Source organism: Oryctolagus cuniculus, assembly GCF_964237555.1.
Source record: "Oryctolagus cuniculus chromosome 17 unlocalized genomic scaffold, mOryCun1.1 SUPER_17_unloc_3, whole genome shotgun sequence".
NCBI classification, from domain to species: domain Eukaryota; kingdom Metazoa; phylum Chordata; class Mammalia; order Lagomorpha; family Leporidae; genus Oryctolagus; species Oryctolagus cuniculus.
The window spans coordinates 1,114,378-1,139,635 of NW_027208204.1; the positions used below are offsets into that span (position 1 = coordinate 1,114,378).

Below are 25,258 nucleotides of genomic sequence, written 5' to 3' on the forward strand. Positions count from 1 at the left end.
AGTTCCAGTTCTCTGCTATGGCCTGTGTAAACAGTAAAAGTTGGCCCAAGTCCTTTGGCCTCTTCACCTGCTTGGGAGACCTGGAAGAAGCTCTAGATCCTGGCTTTGGATTGGTGCAGCTCTGGCCATTGTGGCCAGTTGGAGAGCAAATGGAAGACATCTCTCTCTCTGCAAATGTGATTGTCACAGAGTATCCAAACTTCCACATTTTTGCAAACTAGTTCTTGTATAAAGTTCTATAACCTTGAAAGAGTAGTGCAAGGTCGGCTAAACAATGCAGAAAACCAAATTTTACTAGAAGATGATATACCATGAGACCCCAAAATTGCAATTGCCACATAGTGTAAGTCAGCCTGCACAGACCTCACAAGGATTTCTCAGGGAATGCAGGGGCATTTCACTAGTAGTGTTAATCTTACAGACAGGTAAATAGTGACAGAAGCGCAATAGGCATTCACCCACACACATTTCATCCCAAATGGCCTGAAGCCCCAGCTCCATCCCATTGCCATCTTGGATGAGAAAGACTTTCTACAGAATTTTTAGAACTGTCTTCTGTACAACTGGAGACACATTGGTCTTCTTTCAGTGCACCAATTTCGGACCAAAAAAATCCTGGTGGCTGTCACCTATGCCACCAAGAGACAGACACCTGTCCTGCTCTCCAAGTTTCCTTTCACCCTCACACTAACATCCACAGACACAGAAACCAACTACACAGCTCTTGAGCATATGAGGAAAGCCCCAGGGTCAGGAATTCTATGAAGATGGTGGGAGTGGTTGGAATGGCACATGCTGAGAAGGAGGCCAGAGGAGATTTCCCATGGTCCTGACCTGCTGACATCATGGGCAGATGAGGCTAGATTCCCAGATACCAATGCACACCTCCATTAGGAAGAAATGAAGATGATCCATATATCGGCTGGAAAATCAGCCTCCTGGGACATGGAGGGGATATATCAGAACTTTTCTAAACACATGAGATACCCACATAATTACCCAATTCCTCAGTAATTCTTGGTTTGACATATTTACATCTGAAAGAAACATAGTATAAGTGGAAAAACTCAAATGTGGAAAGAATTCTTGGCAATTGTCATTAAATTTATTATTTTTAATCTCATAATTAAAATATGGTTCTAAAAATCTCACATATTTTAAGGCTTATTTTATCTATTTGAAAGAGATACAGAGAGAGGTAGAGCAAGAGAGAGAGGTCTTCCACCTGCTAATTCACTCCCCAGATGGCCACAACAACCAGAGCTGAGCTATCCAAAGGCAGGAACGGAAACTTCTACTTGGTCTCCTGTACAGCTGCAGGGGCCCATGGACTTGAGCCATCTTCCACTGCTTTCCCAGGCCATAGCAGAGAGCTGGTTCAGAAGTGGAGCAGCTGGGATTGGAATCAGGTCCCATATGGGATGCCAGCACTGCAGGCCAGGGCTTTTACCTGCTGCACCAAAGCACCAGCCCCCCTAAATATATACTTCTTACAGATACTCAGGAAAAGACTCCAAGAATTTTTTTAACTTAAAATATTCAAAGAAACTAATGTTCCTGAACAACCCATTTTTAATCTTTTAAAATGATGCTTGATCTTACCTACTAAAACATTTTTTCACCCATCAATGCATCATATTTTGCAGTGAGGAAAATTATTTGAATATATTCAGTGGATTAAAGTGGCTGGAAATTGGGGTGAGTGCCTTCTAAAATCTTTATGAATATTTGAAATTGCACTACCTGGTAATTCTTTACCCAAAAGTTCCTGAAATTCATCTATGAATCACTCCATTTAGTTAAGTATTTAACAAAACTTTATTTTTTTGAGATCTGAACTTAATTTGTGGTTTCTCCCACAAATTAGCAGAGAGACAGATATAGGGATGCCATGGACTTCCTGCTTTTACTCCTTTTCCTGTATAAGTGAGAATGGACATGAAATTATGATCAAATTCTTGAGGATTTGAGTGGTAGTGTCATTGGGCACTGACTCTTGGCCCACAGCTATTGGACAATTTTTACAAGATATAAGGTCTGAATTGTGCTGTTCAAATTCCTGTATCATCTCTGAGCTGGTAATTACCTTTCAGTGACTTTATTCTGCAAATCGAGGGAGGTCAGTCTTTCTTATTTTTTATTTTTAAATATTTACAGGATTTCTTTATTTATTTATCTGAGAGGAAGAGTTATAGACAGGGAGAAGCAGAGACAGAGATGCCTTCCACCCACTGGTTCACTCCCAACTGGCCACAATGGCCAGAGCTGGGCTTTACGTGCTATATCACAGCAGCAATCTCAGTAAAGCTTTTTAAAAATCTAAAGAAGGAAAATATAAAATGCATAAATTATAGTTGTCTGCATGGATACATTTCTGAAAAGTACATAATTTGATCCTATTGAAAACCTAAAATTCATTTTTTAATTATATAACTAAAAAAGATAAAAAAGATGTTCCGTCTTATGTCTCTACAGCATAAGATATAAATCAACTTTCCCAGGTTCTATATGCATTCATTAACAAAGTTTCATAGATGTAATCAGTAGAGTGGCTCCCATAAGTCTTAACCAGGGATGCAACTAAATTTAACAAGAATACTCAATAGGAATTTTAGAAGAATTCCAAAATATGTATCAGAAGAAAAATAAGTACTTTACTTGGTACATCTCATTTTAACTATACTATTGTCTAAATTTCCAGTTGTCAGATGTACTAAAAAGAAATCCCAGAAGTGGCAGAGTCAGTCCAACATGATGCGTAATAAAATAAAGTTTTTAAGTTACAACTTGGCTAGAGAAAATGAGAATCTGCCGATCCCAGATTAAAATAACCAAGAAGGCCCAATAAAAGAAAATCAATGTCTTCATATACTAACATTTACTACCTCAGATTTATTTAACAAAAAGGTGATTATTCCATTAGGTAGCCCAATTATACCTGCTAAATCCAGTAAAAAAAAAATAGCACCTCATGATAGATTACTAAAATCATATTGCTATATGCCATCCACCATGTCCACTTACCTTATACCTAATGTTAACAGATCTGATGCATCTCAATAGATAAATGATGTGTCTTAACCAAGTGTGGCAAATGTGTTTTGTTCAAAGTTTTTCCAAAAGCCCTTCAGTCTCAGTTTGCCTTCACCTTGAGAAGACATTTCTGAGGTATACAAATCAGTCCAGCTTCTTTGGGCCTCCCTCCAATGAAAGGGCTAAAATCCATCAAAATAAACTCTAGGCACTGTCCTTGTGCTTTCAGTGACTTTTTCACTTTAGGGGCTCACAAACCTTCTAAATTCTCTAGATCACCTGTGATGTTCATTAGTTCTCAAAGACTATTATGCAAGTAATTTCCCCTCTTAGAACCTTGTCATTAATTGTGCTGTATGAGAAATGAAGTCTCCTACACACCTTGTGCTTATGATTCTCCAAACTATGTTGTCTGCTAGGACTTTGGCCATGAATATAGGACAGTAATACCTGAGCATGGTTACTGAGGTGTCCTTAATTAAGGATAGACTGGGGCCAACACTGTGGTGCAGTGGTGTAATCCTTTACCTGCAGTGCCGGCACCCCATATGTGCACCAGTTCTAGTCCCCATTTCTCCTCTTCCCATCAAGCTCTCTGCAATACCCTGGGAAAGCAGTAGAAGATGGTCCAAGTGCTTTGGTCCCTGCAAAAATGTGGGTGACCTGGAAGCTCCTAGCTTGGATTGACCCAACTCTAGCCATTGCAGTCAATAGGGGAGTGAATGAGCATATGGAAGACCTTTCTCTCTGTCTCTTCCTCTCACTATCTGTAACTACACCTGTCAAATAAATAAATAAAATCTGTGTATATGTATGTGTGTATATATATATATGCGTGTGTGTGTGTGTGTGTATATATATATATATATATATATATACATATATGAAATGAACCAAAATGTGGCATTCTCCATTTGGCACAAGGGACAGGCTCCAATATCTACTGTCTATGTCAGTATGTCAGTACAATGCAGGAGGTTACCCCTCTACCAAACAAGAAAAGCTATTTAAGTTCAGCTGGACACCATTCTGCTGACTGTTGACCTTATTTACTGTTAGTCTGGATGCTTTCATTGGTTGCAATCCAGAGATCCAATTTTCCCATAGATATTAACATCGGAAAACATGAAAATTTAGTAAGAAAAGCTTAAATTTAGAGTTATGATTAATAACTATTTTAACAAAATTTCTCAGAATCCATGTAGTCCAAACCTTGGACAATAGGAAGCTGTTGTACTTGGCCCACCCATAATCAAGATGGATTCTAAATTCTTTAACTGCAAGGAGAGTATCATAGACATTAATGCTCCAAACTGATCGAGTTCCCTGCTAATGTGTCTGGAAAAGCAGCACACGATGACTCAAATATTGGGGTTCATGTATCCATGTGAGAGACCTGGAAGAAGCCCCTGGCTCCTGACATCAGTCTGGCCTAGCCACAGTCAATGCAGCCATTTGAGGAGGAAGATCAATCTCTCCCACTCTCTCTTTCTAGTGCTGCCTTTCAAATATATAAATAAATCTTTTAAAAAGTAGATCACTTCAATAAATTTGCCATTGCTCAGTCATGATGACTTTTACTACCTTAAGTTCTTTTCCAAATATTTATTTATTCAAAAGGCAGAAAGAGGAGCTGGTGTTGTGGTGCAGTGGACAAAGCTGCTATCTGTTACACTGGCATCCTGTATGTGCACCAGTTCAAGTACCAGCTATTCCATTTCTGATCCAGCTCCCTGCCAATGGACTGAAAAAACAGTGAATTTGGGCCAAGTGCTGGGCTGCTGCCACACACATTGGAGGAGAAGCTCCTGGCTTCAACCTGGCCACAATCTGGATATTGAAGTCATCTCAAAAATGAATCAGGTGATGGAAGATTTCTGTCTCTCCCTCTCTCTGTAACTCTTTCAAATAAATAAATATTTTAACATGATAAAAAAAGGCAGAGAGACACAGAGACAAAGAAAGAGGGAAAGAGAAACATAGAGATCTCCCATCTGCTGGTTCACTTTATACATGGCTACAACAACTGTGCAAGACCAGGTTCTCAAGTCCCCATTTAGGTTACAGTTCTCCAAATTAGATGACAGAAATCAAAGAATTTGAGCCATCATCCATTGCTTCCCAGAGATATTAACATGAAACTGATTTGGAAGTGGAGTACCCAAAACTCAGATTAGCACTGCAATGTAGGGTGTGGACATCTGTTGTGATGGCTAATAAATTGGAAAACCTAGAGGAAAAAAATCAACAGATTCCTGGACATACACAATATACCAAAATCGAGTCATGAAGACACATAGAAAAACTAAACAAATCAAAAACCAAGACAGAGATTGGATGAGTGATAAAGACCCTCCCAACAAAGAAAAGTCCAGGATCAGACAGCCTCACTATTGAATTCCACTGGACTTTTAAAGAAGAACTACTTCCATTTCTTCTCAAACTATTCAAAACAATTGAAAGAGAGACAATCCTCTCAAACTCCTTCTATTAAGCCTGCATCACCTTAATTCTTAAGCTGGAAAAAGATACAGTAGAAAAAGAAAACTATAGAAAAATATCCCTGAATGGGGCCAGTGCCATGGCACACTGGGCTGATCCTTCACCTGCAGAGCCAGCATCCCATGTGGGTTCCGGTTCTGGTCCCAGTTGTTCCTCTTCCAGTCCAGCTCTCTGCTCTGGCCTGGGAGGGCAGTGGAAAATGGCCCAAGTGCCTGGGATCCTGCACCTGCATGGGAGACCAGGAAGAGGCATCTGGCTCCTGGCTTCAGATCAGAACAGATCCGGCCATTGCAGCCATTTGGTGAGTGAGGCAGTAAAGAGAGTGTGGGGAGCAATCCGGACTAGACTAAGTTACTCGAATTAGGACTTATTCTATGCATCTGCTCTCCCACAGTATGGCGCTGGGAGAGAAGTAAACAGCTTCCGCACAGCTGCCTCCAGTTCAACCAATTAACTGTAGGACTTGCTCCTGATTGGAGAGCAGCGTACTCGGCGTGTGGGCAGCCGAGTTGGGATTGGCGGAGGAGGACTATAAAGGAGGAGAGAAACGGCATGCACCGGGAACATCTATGGGGAACATCTAAGGGAACCCGTGCAGCCCCCGAGAGAACCGGCCGGCAGAGTGCCGCTCCCCTGCGGAAGTGGGGAATGCGGCCAGGGGGAACTGCCCTTCCACGGAGGTGGAAGGGATAGTAGCCAACCCGGGAAGAACCAGCAGCAAACCCGGGGAGGGCCGAGCAGACGAGAGAACAGCGCAGGGTCCTGTGTCGTTCCTCCACGAAGAGGGGGAGCGACAGAGAGGATCTTTCTCCCTGTCTCTCTCTCACTTTCTGTAACTCTACCTGTAAGTAGAGTTAAAAAATTAAAAAAAAGAAAGAAACATATCTGTGATGAACATAGATGCAAAAATGCTCATAAAAATACATAATTGAGTCCAAATGACCACAATGCCTGGAGTTGGGCTGATCTGAAGCAAGGAGCCAGGAGTTTCTCCAGGGTTTCCCACATGAGTGCAGGGGCCAAAGTACTTGAACCATTTTCCACTGACTTCCCAGCCCATTTGCAGAGAGCTGGATCATTAGAGCAGCAGCCAGGATACAAACTGATACCCATGTGATATGCCAGTGTGGGTGGCAGAGGCTCAATCTAGTATACCACAGCACCAGCCCCCCAAAATCAATTACAGACTCAATGTGATCCCAATCAAAATACCAACAACATCCTTCTGAGATCTAGAGAAAATAATGTTAAAATTTGTATGAAAATGCAAGAGACCCCAAATAGTTAAAGGAATCTTAAACAACAAAAACAAAGTTGGAAGCCTCACAATACCAAACTTGAAGACCTATTACAAGACAGTTATAATCAAAACAGCCTGGTATGGGCACCAAAAAGTCATGTGGATGAATGAAGCAGCCAACTAATTTGTGACAAATGATTTAAAAGAAATCCCTGGACAAAGAACAGTATTCAAAAATGGTGCTGGGAAAATTTGACCTTCTCATGCAGAAAAATGAAACAAGATCTCTACTTTACAACTTATACAAAAATACAGTGTAAATGATGATCTAAATCTATGATGTGATACCATCAAATTCCTAGAGGGAAACATCAGGGAAACTCTGCAAGATACTGGCATTGGCAAAGCCTTCTTGGAAAAGGCTCCAAGAAGCACAATCAATAAAGGTATAAATACTCAAATGGGATTATATCAAGCTAAGAACCTTCTGAACTGCAAAGTAAACATTCAACAAGATGAAGCAACTGAAAGAATGGAAGAAAATATTTGCAAACTAGGCAACTGAAAAGTAAAATATCCAGAATCTAGAAAGAGCTCAAAAAACTCAACAACAAAACAAACAATCTAGTCAAGAAATGGGCAAAGGATATAAATCAGCATTTTTCCAAGGATGGATTTCAATTAGCAAGCAGACACATGAAAACATGTCAGGAACAATAGCCATCAGAGAACTGCAAATAAAAGCCACAATAACCTTTTGCCTCACCCAGTTAGAATGGCTCTCATACAGAAACCAAAAGTCAGGAGACGGGGGTTTTGTGTTGCAGGTTAAGTTGCTGCCTGCAGTGCTAGAATCCCACATGAATGTGATTTTGAGTTCAGGCTGCTCCACTTCTGATCCAGCTCCCTGTTAATGTGCTTGGAAAGGCAGCAGAAGATGGCCCAAGTACCTGGGCGCCTGCACCAACTTGGGTGACCAGGGAGATGCTTCTAACTCTGGCTTCAGATTGGACAAGCACCACCTGTTGGGTCATATGGAGAATAAACTAGCAGATAAAATATTTATATCTCTCTGCCTTTGCCTCTCCCTCTCTGTAACTCCACATTTCAAATAAAGAATTCTTTTGAAAAAGTCAACAAACAATAAAGGCTGGTGGAGAGGTAGAGAAAAAGGTATCCTAACCCACTGTTGGTGGGAATGAAGCTAGTACAGACATTATGGAAGGCAGTATAAAAGTTCCTCAGAAATCTGAAAACAGATATACCATATGATCCTGCCATCCCACTCCTGGGAATTTATCCAAATGAAATGAAATAGAATATGCATATGCATGAGTTATCTGTACCCTCATGTTTATAACAGCTCAATTCACAATAGTTAACATGGAATCAACCCAGATGTCCATCAACTGGTGACTGGAAAAAGAATATGAGCTATACATAGTCTAAAATACTATTCAGCCACAATTTAGAATGAAATCCTATCTTTGGTAACTAAATGGATGCAACTGGAAGCAATTATGTTTTGTGAAAGAAGCCAGTCCCCAAAAGACAAATACCATATGTTTTCTCTGATTGGTGGTGATTAATATATTGACAACAAAATGTAGCATGAGTTAAATGGACATTTTGAGATTTGATTATTGTTCATAGCCCTTTTCTGTACTCTTTGATAGAGTATAGAAAATATACTCATTGATATTTCTGCTACTACTTGAATTCTTTATTTTGTAGAGGGTTAAAGCTTGTGATTCTAAAATAAAATGAAAGCATACAATTGTAAAAATTGAAAGAAAATAAAACACGAAGGAGGGAGTTGGAAGTATGAGACAAAGGGAAGATAGGGTAGAGTGTATTAGTTTGCTCTTAAATCTGTATAAATTAATGTAATTTGTTCACTTAATATGAATTTTAAAATATAAACTTAACACTAGAAGAAAAAGACCTGAGATCAGTGTTTTCTGGATCACCACGAATAAAATTTAGTCTTCATTTATGTCTGATCATATTTGATTTTTTATTTATTTTATAATAAAATTAACATCACCATTCCTAACAAGCCCATCCTGAACCATCCATATCTATCAGTTCCAACTATGCTAATAATTTCTCATGAACTTAAATCCATATCACCTTAAAAAGATGCAATGTGGGGCTGGTGCTGTGGCATAGCAGGTAAAGCTGCTGCCTACAGTGTTGGCAACCCATATGGGTGCTAGTTCAAGTCCCAGCTGCTCCACGTCTGAACCAGCTCTCTGCTATGGCCTGGGAAAGCAGTAGAAGATGGCCCAAGTCCTTGGGGCCCTGCACACATGTGGGAGACCTGGAAGAAGTTCCTGGCTCCTGGCTTCAGATCAACGCAGACCAGCCATTGTGGCCAACTGGGAGTAAACCAGCAGATGGAAGACCTCTTTGTCTCTGTCTCTGTCTCTGTCTCTCTCTCCACCTCTCCTCTATTTGTGCAACTCCGACTTTCAAATAAATAAATCTTTAAAAAAAACCTGATTCATGTTATTATTTATGTCTTTTAGAGGCTTTGCAGATGTTGATTACATGAGCCATGAAAATGCATTAAAATGCAAATCCTAGAAGAGGCAACTCCATGTTCACTAAACTGGTACAATCCAGTGCATATGTTGAAAAAAAAAATACACTAGCAATAAATTTGAAAAAGCTGTTAAGTATTATAAGTGGCTGTCAAAGAGCTAAAAACCTGACAATGACTCATCATGTCATTAATTTAGTACATAATGCTGAGAAAAGCAGAAGTATTTGTTAAAATTTTTGCTAAAATGCACCAGATTTATAATATTTGAATGCATCTTTCTTATGTGTAATGTAGTCCTGTGCTACTTTAGAGTATCAGAAATTTAAAATGTTGGATTGGTGCCATGGTGGAGCAGGTTAACACCCTGGCCTGAAGTGCCAGCATCCCATATGGGGGCCAATTCAATTCCCAGCTGCTCCACTTCTGATCCTGCTCTCTGCTATGGCCTAGGAAAGTAGTAGAAGATGACCCAAGTCCTTGTGCCCCTGCACCCATCTGGGAGATCTGGAACTAGCTCCTGGCTCCTGACTTCAGAACAGCACAGCTCCAGCAGTTGCAACCAATTAGGAAGTAAACATAAGATGGAAGACCTCTCTCTCTCTCTCTTGCTCTCCTCTCTATTTGTAACTCCGACTTTCAAATAAATAAATCTTTAAAAATTAAGTAATGTAAAATGTGAAAGGTTTTTAAAAAATGTATCTATTTATTGTGAGGCAGAGTTACAGATATAGAGAGGAAGAGAAAGAGAGGTTTTCTATCCAATGGTTCACTCCCAAATGGCCAAAATGGCTGGAGCTGGGCCAATCTGAAGCCAGGTGCCAGAAGCCAGGAGTCAGCAGCTTCCTCCAGGTCTCCCACATGAGTGCAGGGGCCCAAGCATTCATGTCACATCCCACTGCTTTCCTAGGCCATCAGCAAAGAGCTGGATTGGAAGTGCAGAAGCAGGGACTCAAACTGGTGCCCATATGGGGTGCTGGTACTGCAGGTGGAGGCTTAACCTACTATGCCACAGAGTGGGTCCAATGAATGGTTTTAGGAAGATGCCTTTCATGTAGAATAGATTGCAATATTGTAAGGTAAGGTTTAGTTTTTATTTCTCACACATCAGCATTCATCTTTTAGCAACTATAAATAGTGAATATCATACATATATACATAAATATAGGTCACTGCAGATTTTGTTGTCATTCTAATTCTCTTTTTAATGTCTGCTTATAGACCATCTTATGGATTATTATATTGATGTTACCTGTACACAACCAACAGACATTTCCACTGTAGAATGCGTTTATATGTACTGGTATTTTTGTGTGTACATGAATGCACATTGGATGGAGATAGCACTGACAGTAATACTGTGAGAAATCCTAACACTGATTTCAAACTTTCTCTCCTCCATAGAAATGGCTGTCATTGAAGCAGACCACAGGGTCCCTTTTGATGTTATGGACTGAAATGTGCCTCCCTACAGCTCAAACACTGAAGTGTTAACCACCAACATGAATCTACCTGAAAGTGCTTTTAAGCAGGTCAAATGATATATGTGTCTGTCTCATCAGGAGAAAGGCTTCTGGAAAAATCGAGCCTATTAGGACCTTGATCTTATATTTTCAACCTCCACAATTCTGAGAAGTAAAATCCCATGATTTAAATCATATTCTCTGTGGTGTTTTCTTAGCAAATTAATACATCCTCATTTCTGCCAACATTTCATGCAATCATCTAGAAGATCCTTGTGATTGGCAGAGAAATATAGAAATTAAAACTATGACTATAGATGACCAACTATCTACAAACACAAAAAAAGATATCCTAGAAGCAACTTACTACCATCCTCCAGTACCCAGAGAAAAACAAGAATGAATCAATTTACAGGGCAGTAGAAAAAAGTGAATATTGAAAGATCACTGCAGGAATAAAATAAGGAAGGGGCTGGTACTGTGGTACAATGGATTAGAGCCTTGACCTTCCATCCCATATGTTGCTGCTATGAGACCAGCTACTCTACTTCCAATCCAGCTGCCTACTAATGCACCTGGGAAATCGGTGGAAGATGGCCCATGTTCTTGGGTACTAGCACCTACATGAAAGACATGGAAGAAGTGTCTGGCCTTTCAAAAAAAAATCTAAAAAAATAGAAGCAGTGTTAGCACTGTTGGAAAAACAGACACATAATTTAATGGAAAAGAATAGGAAGCTGAAATAAACTGACTTTTCTACAGGCAACTCATATTTAACAAAGAAACTAAAACAAACAGGAGAAAGAAGATTCCTTTTAGCAAATGGTCTAGAGGAAAGTGATTATCCATATGTAGGAGCCTGAAAATATACCCCAACACCTCATACATTATGTAAAAGCAACTCAAGGTGAATTAAAATCTAAATACAAAACCAAAAACTAAGTAAAGATAGAGGAAAACTATGAAACATTAGCATAGACAACAGTTTTGGGTCAGCTTCCAAAAGCACAAGTAACAAAAATAAAACATACAAATTTGAGTATATCAAATTAAGATATATCTTCACAACAAAGTAATCATCAGAGTGAAGATCAACAAACAGAATGGCAGAAAACATTGAAAACTCTGAATATGACAAAAGATTGATAGCCAGAACATACATATATAGAACTGGAAAAACTCCAAACAAGAAGCAAAATGTACAGTTAAGAAATGGGCAATTATCAGAATAGATGTTTTTCAGAAGAAGAAATATAAATGGTCAAGACGTATATGAACACGCCCAATATCACTAGCCATTAGGGAAACATAAATCAAAACCAATAGCAGACTCCATCTGTGGGAGAAGACAATGCTTGGGTTTTCATTTGTGCAACAAGTGGGTTTAGAGGACCCTATTCACCTCTAGAGGACAGAGTCTACATGGAAGTAAGAAAACCTTAATGTTTTCTAATGGGCCTGTTAAATTTGGCCAGTGCCTATTATATTTGCCACAAACTTTCCAGTCTCACTACTTTCCTTCTTCTTCCTCTCTCTGTGGCATGCAAAAACAGTATACCTTCTATAAACTGAGGATACTTTTGTTTTTATTCCTTCTGTCCCTTATGATATTCCTCTAAGAAATCACAACCCTCAAAGTATTCATTCATTTATGCAGTCTGCAGTTTTCATGGACTACTACATGGCAAAGTACTAGGTTAAAGGAAAGGTATAGGCCAGGAACTGAGCAAAGGTCACAGTGATGAATCCATTGGGGGAATGAACCCAATGGAAGACCTCTCTTTCTTCCTCTCTCTCTCTCTGCCTCTCCTTCTCTGTGTAACTCTGATTTTCAAATAAATAAATAAATCTTTAAAAACTAACTAAATAAATAAATATAGTAGTAACCTGGTGGCAACACCTTTCTAGCAGAACATGTGAAGCACTCAAACACAGTTTGTCATGGAAAGTCAGCAATAGTTTTCAAGGGCACATCTTCTATTTCACTATGTGGACATCTCTGTGGGGGGTAAGGGGCACTTATTTCTTCCCCTCTTCTTTCTTACCACTCTCACAGTTATAACTTCTATAGATGCTTCCACAGACCAGTCTCTATGAAATTGTAGAACTAGTTTCCTCCCATGTTAAAAATTTCATGGGTTTAAACACAGAACCCAAAATAAGACAAGTAACTGGCCTCCTTAATTACACAGAGTGGAATATAAGATTCTCAGTGGATCACTGGGTAACTGTAAAGTACTGGGCAGAGAAAAACTGTTACTTATCTGTATTTATGATGCTGTAATTATCCACTTTATGCAAACTCAGATTAAAAGAGATCCAGATACTGGGCAGCACTGTTGCATAGTGGGTAAAGCTACTGCCTGCAGTGTCAGCATCCCATATGGGTGCCAGTTGGGATCCTGGCTGCTCCACTTCCCATTCAGCTCTCTGCTGTGGCCTGGGAAAACAGTAGATGGCCCAAATCCCTCATCTCCTGCACCCACCTAGGAGATCTGGACAAAGTTCCTGGCTCCTGGCTTTGTATCAAAACAGCTTAGGCCATCTATCTCTGCTTATGCCACTCTGGAACTTTGCCTTTCAAATAAACAAATAATTATTTTAAAAAATAGCTTCAATGCAGAAGAAGCTCCTGGCTACTGGCTTCAGATCAGCACAGCTCTGGCTGCTGCTGCCAATTGGGGAGTGAACCATCAGATGAAAGACATCTCTTTCTCTCTCTCTCTCTCTCTGCCTGCCTCTCTCTGGGTAACTCTGACTTTCAAATGAATAAACAAATCTTTTTTTTTTTTTGACAGGCAGAGTGGATAGTGAGAGAGAGACAGAGAGAAAGGTCTTCCTTTGCCATTGGCTTACCCTCCAATGGCCGCCGTGGCCAGCACCCTGCAGCTGGTGCACCCGCTGATCCAAAGCCAGGAGCCAGGTACTTCTCCTGGTTTCCCATGCGGGTGCAGGGCCCAAGCACTTGGGCCATCCTCCACTGCATGCCCAGGCCATAGCAGAGATCTGGCCTGGAAGAGGGGCAACCGGGACAGAATCTGGTGCCCCGACCAGGACTAGAACCCGGTGTGCTGGTGCCACAGGCGTAGGATTAGCCTATTGAGATGCAGCGCCAGCCAATAAGTAAATTTTTTTTCAAAAAGCTCCAGTTATTAACACAGTAGACTTGCATTAATTTTAGTTCACTTTTCACTTTGCAAAGGGATCAGCGGCAGGTAAAAACAGTTGACAGCCTTGGTAACAGGAGAAGGAATAGCTGAAGACAGAAAATGAAAAGAAGCAAAATAAATCATCAGCTATGATTGCATGGCCTTGCAGAAGAAATACAGCCACAACCTGAGACAAAGAAAGAAAAGTGGACCCCATCCAACACAAACCTTGAAAAGTGGATGCTCACAATTAATGAGTGAAACAGCTGCCCACTGAAATCTTGTCTAGGGAGGGAAGATGCCCTAAGTTCTGCTTCTGTAAACTCCAGTCATAAATCTGTCCTAGTAAATCTGTCCCTGGCATCTCTTTTACAAACACACTGGACCCACTGACCATTGGAAATGTGGTCCTAAGTCATGTAGGCTGCCATTTAAACCCACCAGAACTGTAACAGCTGAGGTATGATGCTGATGATCCTATAAATATTCTAAGAAACTTGAATTTGATGCTCAATTCTCAGGAAATCATTCCAGCTGAGCCTAGGGCCATTAATCTAAACTCCTTGGATCCCCCACTCTCTGTGCATGTTTGAAAGAAGGGAGTTTTCCCACCACAGGTTTCTGTAACAGCTTCAAATTCCAGATTGGAAAAATCTGATAATTAAATATGGGAGAGGGATCAAGGCACAAAGCTGCTACACATGCTTCACACTGCTTCCTCTGGGAGAAAGCTGAACACTCAGGGCCACACCCAGCAGGTGTGTCTGTGGGGACCCCACCAGGAAGATGAGGTGCAGGATGAGAGCAGTGGGGCAGATCCTAGTCAGAGCCTCCTTCCCACCCCTCTGCTGCCCCAGGCTCTCTGCTGAAGGCCATCCAGCCCCACCCTGCAGGAACCAGCACAGGAAACAGCAGGAAGGCCCTGCCAGACTGCATTCTGAGACCACTCACAGTGGGAACCAGGGTTACTTAACTGTGGAGAGAGGAGTCTCCCTGCCTTCCTTCTCTGTGCTCTCAGCTGCCTGCGTGTGCAGGTTCCCAGAACGCTGCCCTCTCTCCTGTAACCACTAAATAAAGCACCTTAGGGAGATTCCGGGCACTGGGAGCCTGGGAAGCAGAGGTGGGAGACAGAACAGCCCAGGTCCCAGCCCTGACCTAGGGGAAAGCTGCCAGGATCGCTGAGAAGTAAGTGAGCCTCACTGGGAGCTGCCAGCACCCTGGCACCCACCCTTCTCCCACACGCATCCCCACCACTTCCTGTACCCCAAACCTGCTGCAAATTCCCAGGAGCAGGTACTCTTTCTTCCAGACACACGGGGAACGAAGCAGGAAGAGTGGGGCAGAAAGAGTCCCTGGCACGTGGGACCCACAGGCGGACGATGAAGAGGGAAGCAGCAGCAGGAGGCAGGCTCGGGGTGAGCGCTCGGAAACTGCCTGGGATTATACATGCAGAGCAGGAGAGGCAGTAAATGCAGGAGAAGGAGCAGCACAGCCCTCAGGGCTGACCCCGACCAGGGAATGAACTCCCTCTGGTCCAACCCATGAGCGGGCACTATCATGTGCATGCGCACAGGCATTCGGAGAAGGCGGATTACGTTGGAGCTCCTGGGGACTCTGGGGAATGGAGTCCAGGCCACAGCATCCCTAGAGACACCAGCTGGCCCTCCCCAAGGGCTGCAGTCTGGGGTGAGTGCCCACAACCAGAGGGCGTTTGCTTTTGTTAAGTCCCTCCTTCCTGTCCTTCCCACCCCAAAATCTCAAGGATCAGTTGCTGTTCTTCCTTTTCTGAATCAAAATTTTAGAGTGACACCTACTGCTGCTACTGACCCCAAATCCTGGCTCCCTCATAACCTCTGTCTCTTCCAGAAAAGTCTTTGTACTGCTTTGGCCCTAGAAATCATAAATGACTATGATAGAATGTAACTTTTAACAGAGGTATAGAAGGCATGGTTTAACATCCAGTTTTGAGAATAAAATTTTTATTTGTGTTTTATGGATGTTTACAGTTCTTTTAAGATTTATTTATTTATTTGGAAGTCAGAGTTACAGAGAAGGAGAGGCAGAGAGAGAAAGAGGTTTTCCATCTGCTGGTTCCCTCCCCAATTGGCAGCAGCACCACAGCACCAACCCCTTATAGTTTGTCGCTCCCCCTCTTCGCGGAGGAGCAACACAGGACCCTGCGCTGTTCTTTCGTCTGCTCGGCCCTCCCCGGGTTTGCTGCTGGTTCTTCCCGGGTTGGCTACTGTCCCTTCCACCTCCGTGGAAGGGCAGTTCCCCCTGGCCACATTCCCCACTTCCGCAGGGGAGCGGCACACCGCCGGCCGGCTCTTCTCGGGGGCTGCACAGGTGTTCCCTTAGATGTTCCTGGTGCATGCCGTCTCTCTCCTCCTTTATAGTCCTCCTCCGCCAATCCTAACTCGGCTGCCCACACGCCGAACACGCTGCTCTCCTCCAATCAGGAGCAAGTCCTACAGTTTATTGGTTGAACTGGAGGCAGCTGTGTAAAAGCTGTTTTCTTCTCTCCCAGCGCCATATTGTGGGAGAGCAGATGCATAGAATAAGTCTTAATTCCAGTAACCTAGTCCAGTCCGAGCTGCTCCCCACATAGTTCTTTTCAAATCATTTTACACAGTCTTTTTATTCATCTAGTATGGAGACAAACAGAGGAATGGACACAGAGCTAACATAGCTGAGTGGTCAAGGAGACAGGTTAAGGGGTTAAATACCTTATATCATTTATACCTTAGATTAATTCTGGTGACAGTATTATCTGGAGTTTACAAAGGAGAAACTGAATGGAAAGAGCTTAGAAAAACATGGTGTTTTTTAATATCATTAAAAAGTCTAAGTTAAAGGCCAATTAAGGGGCCAGCACTATGGCATAACAGGTAAAGCTGCCGCCAGCATTGACATTCCATATGGGTGGAGGATGAGTCCTGGCTACTCTGCTTTGGATTCAACTCTCTGCTATGGCCAGGGAAAGTGGTGGAAGATGGCCCAAATCCTTGGGCAGCTGCACCTGTGTGGGAGACCCAGAAGAAGCTCCTGGCTGCTGGCATCAGATCAGTACAGCTCCAGCCATTGTGACCAATTGGAGAGTGAACCAAAAGATGGAAGATGTGTCTCTCCCTCCCCTTCTACTCTGTGTAACTCCGACTTTCAAATAAATAAATAAATCTTTTTTAAAGAGCCAATATATAATACTAGTTTAAAAAATTTTTCTTTTGTCTTGGGTCTCAGTTTTTAAAATCCGATTTCTCATAGGGAAAAAATGTGAGAGATACAAAAGTACCTACAAAAATAATTTACACTGTAAAGAACCACATAGGGTTATAACTTGTCTAGAAAATAAAGGAGATTCAAAGTTGCTATTATTTCATGGTAATTTTTTCTTATTTTTAATATCAAGATAGTATATAAATATTATGCCGTCCTAGGTATTTGTGTGTTGTTTGATATGTTTTATTTTTAAGCAGAAATGTAAAGAGATAACTGGGTAACATGGAGTTCTATGTTTCTGATTATTTCTCTCAACTAGAGATCATGGGATTAGAGTTGGTGCTGGATTAAGAATGCTTAAATCTTTATCCACTGACTTCACACCACCATTTACTCAAAGACAATATTCTTTGGGTAGATTGCTCTTTCTCACCAGACTGTAAACTTCACGAGGTCTAGAAACATATTTGCTTTGACACTAAAACTCAGCATCTTGACAGTCAGTCTTTTAGTTGAATGAATAAATGATATACAAAATAAATATTTCTGCCCCTCAAGAACTGCCTAATAGAGAAGAAAATAAAAATTGAGTTGATGACTGTCAGTATTAGGTGAATATATAATTTGTTGTTCTTACATAAGCTTGGTCATAAAAAGGGCATATTAATAATTACACAGAGTTGAAGTGTATAAACATCTGGGCCAAGCGGGTTAAATGTTCACCCTAGCTATGTAAGGCATTCCATGTCAATAGGAGAGGGAGGAGGAAGAGGGGAGGGAGTGTAGGTGGGAGGGTGGTTACAGTGGGAAGAATCACCATGCTCATTAATTATTAGCAAAGAGAATCTATGATCATTTGTTGCTTAAGAAAGGGTGATAGGCATTATTTAATTATAATGCAGGCATTAATGTTTTTCTGTCTCTGAAATAGGAAGTCTATAACTCAGAATTCCTTGCTGTTTCATCAAAAACAATTCAAAACAAAAACCTAATTAAGCATAAGAGGAAGTTATGCATTAGAAGTGTATTCTAATCTCTAGGAGGTTCCGGGGTTGGAAAATTCATCCCAAATCTTGCTGCAAAATGTCCCATATATTTTCCATGACCACTACCCATAAGCATAAGCTCTTTTTTTTTAAAGATTTATTTATTTATTTGAAAGTCAGAGTTACACAGAGAGAGGAGAGGCAGGGAGAGAGGAGAGGCAGAAAGAGAGAGAGAGAGAGAGAGATCTTCCATCAGCTGGTTTACTCCCCCCATCAGCCACAATGGCTGGAACTGAGCTGATCCAAAGCCAGGAGCCAGGAGCTTCTTTCAGGTCTCCCACATGGGTTCAGGCGTCCAAGGACTTGGGCCATCTTCTACTGCTTTCTCAGGCCATAGCACAGCTGGATCGGAAGTGGAGCAGCCAGGACTCGAACTGGTGCCCATATGCGATGCTGGCACTGCAGGCAGCAACCTTACCTGCTTTGCCACAGCACTGGCCCCCATAAGCCCTGTCTTCTGTAGAACCAGTACCCCAGACACCAGTCACCACATGACATCCCACGGCATACCCACCCCTGGCAATGTTCTGCAGCTCCTGTTCCTCTCCACTTTCACTGGAAGGATCTGCAGCTCCTTTTTTTCATGTGAGTAAGTCTGATTCAGATGATGTCCCTGACACACTTGGCTAGCAAGTGCCATGGCATGTGTCCATGACCTAGCTAAATGCAAAGCTGGAACATTTTTGACTTTTCACTGCCATGGTGAGACAAGGACTCCATCTAATGAAGTAGGGGATTTTTCAGGGAGTCTAGAGAATCAAATATGACAAAATGACAAATCTTAACCAAAGAGTGTCATGGTAGAGAAGAAGAGAACCCAAAATGTATTTTTCTATCTTTTCTTTTCTGATATAAGTGCCTAAAAACAAAGCCAAGGAGGGCTGTGACAGACCCATTGTGAAAATTCCTTAACATCTTCATTTTCATCCAAATTAATACATTACTTTAAGAAAATAAACTTTTACATAAATGAAAATGTGATACTACAGACAAGTGTACAGGAGAAAATAGGCACTCAGTTACCTTAGAAAAATCTGGGTCTGTTAATGTGTTCTTCCAGAACCAAAGCTGCAGTACAACAGAACGACAGCCTCTGACATTCCTCCTCCACCCTGACGGATTTTGGGTTTTCCTCCCTCCTCCCCTCTCTTGTGAATATATAAGTAGCAGGACAAAAGGAATCCAAAGATATGATAATGGTGTATTTAACATGGAATAAACATACTGTTTTAGTCAGTACAATCCTCAATACTACAATAATAATTCCTAGGTCACTGATTACAAAATTAAGTATATGAAATCTATTCCTAATTAATCATTCCATCGAGAGCTTAATGTAGACTTTCATAGGTGAAAGAAATAGAGATATGTGTAGAGATGTGCATCTCTATAATACAGATTTAGCTCTGTACTTTATAGACAATATACCATGTTTGTCTTTTTTTTGCAGTCTGGCATAGTTTATTACATCCAGCTTGTCACTTTGGAAATGTTATGATTAGACATCAATATACAACAAATTTTGAATCTTTACAGATAATATAGAGCACCCTAGGCCCTCCCAAGGGCAGAAAACAGATCAAGAGCTCATACACTGGCTTCAACCACAAGGAGCAGATGAAGATATCATCGGAAAGATACCTATTCCTGCAGTGTGGCTGCTGAGCACTTCTGCCCTTACGGATCTCATCCGTTTCAGATCACTGAAGAAGGTTACAGGCTTTCTGACATTCCTAAAGATTTCACTGATGAGGATCTAAGATATATTCACTATAGTAAAAGCCTCAAAATGGTTTGTACAATAGAATGTTATTTTTCTGTGTGAATATGCTTTAAAGCAGTAGAAAGCACACTGATGGCTTTCTAAATTAATTCCCTTTGCTGGAGCTTGGTCAGAAGATGAGCTTCTCCACCTCCCCACCAGTCAGGCATTTTGCCAGGTTTGCCAAGCTGTGGCTGGAACTGAGGGACAGATGGGCAAAGTCTGAAGCAGTAAGGTAAATGGTTCAGCCTCCTGCCATCCACATCTTGCTCTAAGGGAGGCAAAGCATGAGATGCCAGCAGGCAGTACCTGCACCCTTGTTCTCCTGCAGCACTGTGCTGCCTCCCTCTAGACCACTTCCTCCACCACTGGCACCCAAGAGCCACCTCCAAACATGCAGAGAACATTTCTATTATACAAAGAGTTTGTGGAACATAGAATTAAAAGATAGGTGTAAGGGCCAGCATTGTCAAGCAGCAGGTTTAGCCACTTTTTGTGATGTGGACATCCCATAGGGGAGCTCCAGTTCAATCCTGGCTGCTCTGCTTCAGCTTCCTGCTAATGCAGCAGATGTTGACTTACGTGCTTGGGCCCTGCCACCCATGTGGGAGACTCAGAGGGCATTCTGGGCTCATGAGTTCTGCCTGGACCAGCCCTGCCCCAGCTATTGCATGCACCTGGTGAGTGAGCCATCAGATAGAAGATCTATCTCCCTACCTCACTCTGCCATCTTAAAAAAAAAGGTACAAAGAAACTGAAAGCCATACATATGGAATATACATAGTATGAATTATGTGTAGCTCTCACAATTTATTTAGTTATTTTTGAACTTAACACCTTAAAAAATAACTTGAAAGACAGCAACTGAGAACCTCCATCTACTGCATTACTTTCCAGATGCCCATAACATCTGGGGCTGGCCCAGCCAGGAATTCCAAGCCTTTAAGCCATCATCTGCTGCCTCCCAGGTGCACAAGCCTGACCCACTATGAACAGATGCCCCTACATTCTTTTATTTTTCCACAAACTTTTTGAAGTCACTTTTGCCAAAAGACTCCTGACACCTCTCTTGTTGCTTTCATAGTGGCAGTCTCTGGAATGCCATCTCCCAGTACAGAAGACAGCCTCAGCAGTCCTCGGGGGCCAACAAGTAGGCAGATGGTGACAGGGTGAGCAAACCCCATACATCTTTGTTGTTAATGTAACTGTGAATGTGGCCAGTGCTGGGGGTCACTAGACTAATCCTCTGCCTGTGGCCCCGCACACTGGGTTCTAATACCAGTTGGGGCACCAATTCCATCCCGGTTGCTACTTTTCCAGTTCAGCTCTCTGCTGTGGCCCGGGAAGGCAGTGGAGGATGGCCCAGGTGCTTGGGCCCTGCACCTGCATGGGAGACCAGGAAGAAGTACCTGGCTCCTGGCTTCGGATTGGCACAGGCACTGGCCACAGCGGCCATTTGGGAGTGAACCAATGGAAGGAAGACCTTTCTCTCTGTCTCTCTCTCTCTCACTAACTCTGCCTGTCAAAAAAAAAATGTAACTGTGAATGTCCATATAATTTTGTTCTGTTTACACAAAAATATCTTTGTTTAATTAACAATTGAAGATTGATGCTGTAAAAACTGTCCTCAAATTTTTTGCTATTTTATTATTTATAAACCCATTTTGAAGATTGTAGATCCATAAGTCCCTTAAAGACAGTGCACCCTGGTTTTGATATCCTTCACAGAAATAAATACAAACTGACTTCCATGGGGGAAAATCACTACAAACTATTGAACTTGTCGGAAAGCAAATAAGAGGCTGGGAGAATGGCTGCTCTGGATATGCACAGTAACTACTATAGCACTTAAATAACTATAAAGAACCTGACTGTAGGAAATAATTATAAAGAACTGTCTGTGCCCTCTGCCAGCTCTAATCCTCTCATTAGGGAAGTGACAGTCCGACAGTCATGTGTGCACACCTGAGGAGGTGCAGCACTGGCCCCTCAGGGCAGGCAATGGCTCTTCCCCTTCAAATGGTGGCAAGGTTGCAGCAGGCACACAAGGAATTGCTCTTCTGTTAAGTAAATGGGGAGTATTTGTTAAAAGTATTACACTAAAATTTGGGAATCTCTGTATTGCCCTATCCTCACATTACTTAACATTCAATTACATTTTTAAACAGATTTTATTTATTTATTTAAGAGGTAGAGTTACAGAGAGAGAGGCAGAGAGAGAAAAGGGGGTCTTCCATCTGCTGGCTCATTCCCTAGATGGCTACAATGGCCAGAGATTGGGCTGATCTGAAGCCAGGAAATCAGGAGCTTCCTCTGGGTCTCCCATGTGTGTGCAGGGGCACAAGCACTTGGGCAGTTCACCCTAGCATGCTGACTGGTTCCACTGTTCAAGCACACATCTCCCATTCTCTTTTGGTGGGTCTACTGTAAAGAAAGAAGAATATCTACAGTAATTAATATCTTACTGTTGCTCTTGCTGTCTACCTGCAGGCCTGAGGGAAGAGCACCTAAATATGCACTGTGGAGTTCTGGACGTAGTTTCCAAAATTCAGTCTCTTTGCAGCTCAGGGACTCTGTCCTCATCAATCACCTTAAAGCCTGCAGGAGTAGGGAGAAGCTGTGTTTGAAGAATTCGCAAATAAAGTGCATTGAAGTCAACCACTGTCACCTCCGCCACACCCCTAATTCAGGGTTCTGGCAAATCCCAAATGGACCAGGAGTGACTCAGGAGGTAACCTCAACTCTGAAAGGCTCCAAAGAGCCTGGTGCACCCAGGGCCAGCTCAGCGCATTGCCCTCCTGCCCCCACCACCAGGATGCCTGGCTCCCAGAGCCTCCAGGAGGTGAGCAGCGGCCCCGCAGGTCCAGGCACATGCAGACGTGCATCTAGAGCTGACCCCAAAAGCAGGCCCAGCTCGGGTGTCACCTCCTTACAAAGTTGCTGTCTCCTACTCCCTCCCGGAAGGCTGCAGGCCAGCACCCGGAGTCGAGGCCCTCCCGTGAAGGAAGCTGCCCCGATGGGAACCCCGCTCCACTTGCAGACAGGGCTGGGGAAGAAGGGCTGAGCCAGCCTCTGCCCCAGGACTGCAGCCTGGGAATGTCCAGGACCCCAGTGCCCCTGCCGGGCGTGGCGTCTCCCTGAGTGTGCTCTGAGCCGGGCCTCAGCCATCAGCAGCTCCCTTGCTTCCAGAATCTGCTGCAGGGCAGCTTAGGCTCAGCCCAGCCAGGGGCCTCAGACCAATCCTCGCTGTCCTGGGACAGGACCAGCGCTGCCAGACTCGGCACCCCATGCCGGGCCGGCTATAAAGGCGGTGGTCATTGGCGGGCAGCTGCTAGTTGCGGTGTGTGCTGGTGATGTGGGTGGTGTTCCATTCTTGGCCATTGAGCTCAATTTCGGACCTTGGGACAAGAACACAGGTGGCAACGTGGAGAGCCAGGAGGGGAGGCAGACCCAGTGAGTGTGACCCTCAGCCTCTCCCACCAGCCCTGCTGGCTGAGGTTTGCAGCATGTGTGGCACTTGGGGAAGCAATGAAGGCCGAGTCTCAGCAGGAAAACTAAGCACGTGGTGTTGATTTGCACACTGATGCTGCATCTGTGTGGTCTGCTCCGGCAGACACCCAGAAAGGGCTTGGTAGGAGGGCACTGGAGGTGCACTGGGCCCTCGTGCAGCCACCTGCTGTAGGCATCCAGGGCAGCAGAGTCCTGTGGGGTCCCTAGAGATCCTGGCCATGCTGTGCCTTCAGTAATCCATCCTCCTGCACTGCTGCTGGGGGCAGTGCTTCTGCGGTTGGATATCTCGTTTGAGTCCATGGTCATTTTCTCATGAGAGGGCTGATCTCATGCAGTGACAACCATGGAACAAATCACTGTTCTGTGGCATCTGCCTCCCAGGAGCATTGCGGGTTACAGGGGGAAATGGATGAGCTGGTGGCACCTGCTGTGCGTGGTCTCTGGCCTGTCGAGGACCGAAGGTGGAAAAGGAAGCAGAGGAACTGGCTCAAGACAGTCCCGCTGTGGGTTCCATCAGGTGTGAAATGTCTCCCGATTGCGGTTAACCTTGCAGGGAAACTGTCCCCTTTTGTGGGCCAGAGACAGCATCTGCTTTGTTAGCTGTGCAGTGTATTGAAAATTAAAATTTGGGCAGTCCTATCTTTAGTCCTCACAGCGTAGTTACATTCTGAGGAACTGATGAAACTGCTCAGTACTTCGGGGCTGAGTTTAATATTACATGGGTAAGCCTGCTATTGGCTTTTGGTTTGTAGCTATTGGGTGAATTTATTTGGTAAAAATGCATTCAGACTCAGTAGTGTATTCAAGGATGGTCATTTAGTGAAATGTATTTTTTTAAAGATTAAAAGATTTGAAGACATAATTAAGCTACTTATTGCAAAATCCCACCACTCCTGGGAAGGCCAAAATCAGCATGAAAAGCAAATAGCAAACTTTCATCAAGTAAGTTGAGATTCCTGTGTTTGTAATCTTAACAGCTCACTGCTGAGCTGGGAGGGGAACTGCTCTGAGCACAAGTCACTACAGAACTGCTCCTGCAGACCTTCCCTGAAGGAAGCACTGCTGTGGTCAGAAGCATTCCAAGAGCTGCTGGCCTGCAAATGTGAATTAGTCTTCAATTTAATCCATTGCAAGTATCACAAGAGTGCAGAAAGGCTGTGTCATCAAACACAAATGAGCAGCTCACCAAGGAGAATGAGACTTAACCTAGAAGGTCTGCTTATCTCCTTTTATTTCTCAGCATATTCACCCCAGGTGGGGCAGATAAATCACCCTTCGGCACCATACTGATTCTGAACAGTAATTCAGTGTTTCTGTATTTAAATTTAAAAATTCCCATGAACTCAAATGTTTTTGTGTAGGTGCTAATAGAACTACAAGCCCTAGCAGTTCTTTTATTTTATTTTATTATTTATTGATTTATTTGTAAGTCAGAGTTACAGAGAGAGGAGAGGCAGAGAGAGATGTTTTCCTTCTGGTGGTTCACTCAGCAGTTGGCCAAAAGGGCCGGAGCTGTGCTGATCCGAAACAGGAGCCAGGAGCTTCTTCCTGGTCTCCCACATGGGTGCAGGGGCCCAAGGACTTGGGCCATCTTCTACTGCTTTCTTAGGCCATAGCAGAGAGCTGGATCAGAAGTGGAGCAACCAGGTCTTGAACCAGCACTCAAATGGGATGCTGGCACTTCAGGCCAGGGAGTTAACCCACTAGTGATGCCACAGCGCGGACCCCAGTCCTAGCTGTTCTATGTTGTTTAGCATTTCGTCTTCAGTGCCAACTGCTAATAATACAG

General features: G+C 43.0%; 1 protein-coding gene across 1 annotated transcript in view; it reads right to left on the reverse strand.

Moving 5' to 3' along the window:
* The window catches only part of LOC103345784 (zinc finger protein OZF-like), a 44,221-nt gene that overhangs the window by 7,793 nt on the left and 11,170 nt on the right, over positions 1 to 25,258 (reverse strand).